Genomic DNA, 4,194 nt, shown 5'->3' with positions numbered 1-4,194 from the left:
TGTGTGTGTGTGTGTGTGTGTGTTAGAACCATAGACCTATAATTAGGCTAATTATAGGTCTATGGTTAGAACGTATATATGTGTGTGTATGTTCGCGTGCGTGTGTCCCCATTCATCTGTTGTCCGTCACGAGCCTGATAGTTGGGAACCCTTGGTGTCGCTTTTTCACATGATAGTATGAAACAAGACTGGGGAACATCAGCGGAAGAGTCTTTGTGTGTTTGTCGTTTTCTCGGGCAACAAGGGATCGTGCTTTCTGCCCATTTGAGGCTATGAGAAGCGCGTCAAAACAATGACGGTCCTTTTACCACAATGTAAAAAGTAGAAGTTAATTTCGCCCCCTCCTCCTCCTTCCCATTCTTAAAATAATTTCGGTTGTTTTAGTTTTGGTAACAGTTCACCGACACTTGAACACAATTAAGTCATATAAGTGCCCCAAGATTAGACGTTTTACGGGGCAGTAACAAACACAAAAAGGAAGGAGGAGGGATAAGGACAATATATTGTTTGATGGAAAAGAAGGAGCAGACCACACCAGAGCACCCACCAACCACCAACTCCGATTGAGGGTTCGAAAGAACAAAGAAAAAGTAAGACAGACAGACAGTTAGTTTTAGTAGAGGTTTTACGGCGCTCGCAACTGCATAAGGTCATATGAGCGCCAGAAGATTAGAGCTAGAGGTGTTACAAGAGAGTAACAAACATAAAAAAAGAAGGGGGGGGGGGGGGAGATAAGGACGATAGATGTTTGATAGGAAAGAAGAAGCAAACCACACCGGAACACCCGCCAACCGTCCACATACAGACAGACAGACAAACATTATAGAGTCTACCATGGTGCCCGAGATAGCTAATACCATGGACTGGAGCAACCTATATAGCCCATAAATTTACTTTAGTTTTAATAAGAGCTTTACGGCACTTGCAACACAAATAGGTTACATTATAAGTGCCCAAAATTGTAGGTATCATTAAAGAGTAACATACAAAGAAAAGGAGAAATACAAGGATGACAGATGTTTGACATTTTAAAAAGAGCTTTTAAGGTACGAGTTGCAAGACAATCAAATTCGGAAAAAAGAGCAAGCCACACCAAAGCGCCAGCGAACCACCCACGTTATGTTCATAATGCACAAAACAAGAGAAAAACAGGCCACGTAGAGTAAAAAGGCGAGACACGTTGGTGACAAGAACAGAAATGATCATAAAAATTCGTTTTTCAGCAAAAATTTATGTCCGGTTTCAGGGTATAGACATGTTCTTAAAGTTAGAGTTTGAGTTTAAAGGGGAAAAAAAGAAAAGCAAGAACATCGACACAGTAGCGGTGCAGGGAAAGAAGATGCAAGACCGATAGACAGAAACAACAGAGGAAAAAGAAAAAGAAATATATAGGTATACAGGGCCTACAAGTGGCGCCCTCCAACCACCCGCGTGAGAAGAGCTGTTTCTCTCTTCGCAAAACATTCATGGCTGTCATAAAGGTAGACCTGTGTTCTGTTCCGTGCAGCGATACGCGAGCAAAGAGAACAAACAACGGGGGAGTACAGTGGGTTTTAGCACCTATTTAGTACAGGATACTGGGGATTGGTAGGCCATTTCTGTTCTGTCCTAGGTACCATTTTGCCTTGCGGGAGACGTTTGATGTTGCTCGCGATCATCAGACTGTGATTATTGGGCCAGGAAGTGAAAGTGACCGAGAGAACTGGTGATAACAGGAAATGGCGATGTGAAAAAGAAAATGACCGGTACGGGGGAGTGTTTAATTATACGGGAGATAAGGACAGCCTTAATGTGTATGTATGTGTGTATTTGAGCGTGTTTGTGTGAGAGTTTGCAAGTGCGTGGGAGGGTGTTTATGAAAACTAGAACAGTCGTGTGCTGCTGAATAGTCCGTTCGGATCGGAGTACGCAGTTTACTTCCGATACAATGTTAAAAGGTTGTTTAGTTTAAAAAATGTATTAGTTTCTGGTATGTCACCTTGATACCCACAACAGGGCACTAGGAACAGATTAAGAGCAGCATTTTTTAAAAAGAACAAAGAAAAGAAGTAACAGACGCAGACCAGACAACCACCACCTCGTTGTTTTAGTAAGAGCATTTGAAGCACAGTGGGGCCATATAATATGTGCCGAAAATTAGAGTTCTTTCAAGAAAGTGAACATACCAAAAATATCAGGACAAGAGACTGATAAGGACAATATATTATATTTAAAAGAAAACAAGTAGAAAACCACACCAGAGCACTCGCCAACCACCCACTAAAGCTAAGCCCAGGGAGTGAGATCACTTGTTTGAGTTAAAGAGAAACACATCGACACCATTACGGTATTTGTTTAGCGATTGGAAAACGGAAGACAGACTGGCACAAACAAAAGGAGAACTGTACAGAAATATGAATGATGCCCTCTCTAGCACCCATGAAGAGATGACACAGACAGACAGACAGACAGACAGACAGACAGACAGACAGACAGACAGACAGACAGACAGACAGACAAACAGACAGGCAGACAGACATTGAAGAAATAGAACTTACAAGCGACGTCATCCAACAACTAGACGAAGGGAAGGCGAAAGGCGTGGTAAGAAGAGAAGAGATCGACGAGGAGTCACATCTCCACGAGATATGCAAATCAATGAATCAATGAACGAATGAATCATTGAAGACGTTGGACCTACTAAGTGGGGCGTTCTAGGGTAACGTGCAACCAGACGAAGTCACAATGTGGCGAGACTAATTGAATTAATAGACCAATTTACCCTGATCGCAGCAACAGTTGGTTGGGGTTTTTTTTTGTTTTAGTAAAACTTTTACAGCCCTTGCAACACAATTAAGTTATACTGTATAAGTGCCGAAGATTAGAGGCTTTACTAGAAAACAACGTACAAATAAAAGAAGGAGGAGAGATAATGACGATAAATACTGGACAGGAAACAACGAGAAAACCACACCAGAGCATCTGCCAACGACCCACGTACAACAGTTAGACATGCAGCTGAAAATCTTGACAAGATTGCACTTTTGAGCATCGGGAACTGTACTCTCACCTTTTCTTTGCAAAGAACGGAGCCGAGCCGTTTCTCTTCAGACGCCTGTGTACAAAAACCCTCCCCAAAATACAATATAGCAAAAAATAATTAGTAGTGTATAACCTCCAACCATACCCAGATATTATAGTTACTGAGAAAGCGATGAAAAGGGAGGAAGGTTGTGAGAACGAAAGGATCAGAGACTCACGGTGCTGGATGAGCATCAAAGAAACGACATATCGACCTGCGTTTCTCAATAAAGATGCAAATGAAATAGTAGAGGGGATACAGAGGGAAACCGTCGCTCATCAGTTCTTCTTGAGTACCTTGAGGCAAGGGGGTTTGGGGGAGGGGAGGGGAGGGTACTGGCCTGAGGGGGGGGGGCGTGTCGGAAGTCCTGAGCGATAATGCCACGCGCATGTCACATTGGTATTGACGTTTTCGCCGAGACAGAACGCTCATACTGGTAGCAGATGGAGTACTGCCGAGGTTGTTACAGAGCAGGGGAGGAATCTTGCCCTTTAGAAGACATTGCAGAACAAACAGAAAGCGGAGGGAGCAAATATTGAGAACGTTATTATTTCCTCTGTGGTTCCGAAGCATATCTATAATAGTCCCCAGTACTCTTTTGGGTTGTTTTTTTCTTTTTCATGAAGGTTTTTTTAACGCCTCCCATCAACACAATTTAGATCATTTAGGATTCGGGCTTCAGACCCTGTCTGTCAGGGGTGAGAAAGATCCATCCCAGCAGAAGGACCGAGATGCTCGATAGAAAAGCTCTTCCCACCAGGGAATCGAACGCGGGTCTCTTGTATGCGACAGCGAAGCGCCTGACCGCTCCACCGCAGATGCTACTGTCCTAGCATTCTTCCAGAGTTTTGTTGTTGCTAAATATTATACTGCTATCAACAATTCTATGGTAATCGTAGATGGGCAGTCTGTTTCAACTTTGGCAAGAGTTTTTACTGTGCTCGCAACTGCATGACGAGGTCATTATTATGAGCGAGCTTCGGTTTGTTTCGAGTAATAATATACTTTAATGAATGTATTTCTAGGGGTGGTTAGCGGGTGTTCTGATGTGATTTGCTCCTTGTTTTCTATCAAACATCTACCATCCTTATTACTCATCTTCCACCTCCGCCCACCCTACTCGGTTTGGGGGG

This window comes from Aplysia californica, unplaced genomic scaffold, assembly GCF_000002075.1.
Source record: "Aplysia californica isolate F4 #8 unplaced genomic scaffold, AplCal3.0 scaffold00162, whole genome shotgun sequence".
NCBI classification, from domain to species: Eukaryota; Metazoa; Mollusca; class Gastropoda; order Aplysiida; family Aplysiidae; genus Aplysia; species Aplysia californica.
Note: the sequence above shows the minus strand (reverse complement) of the source record.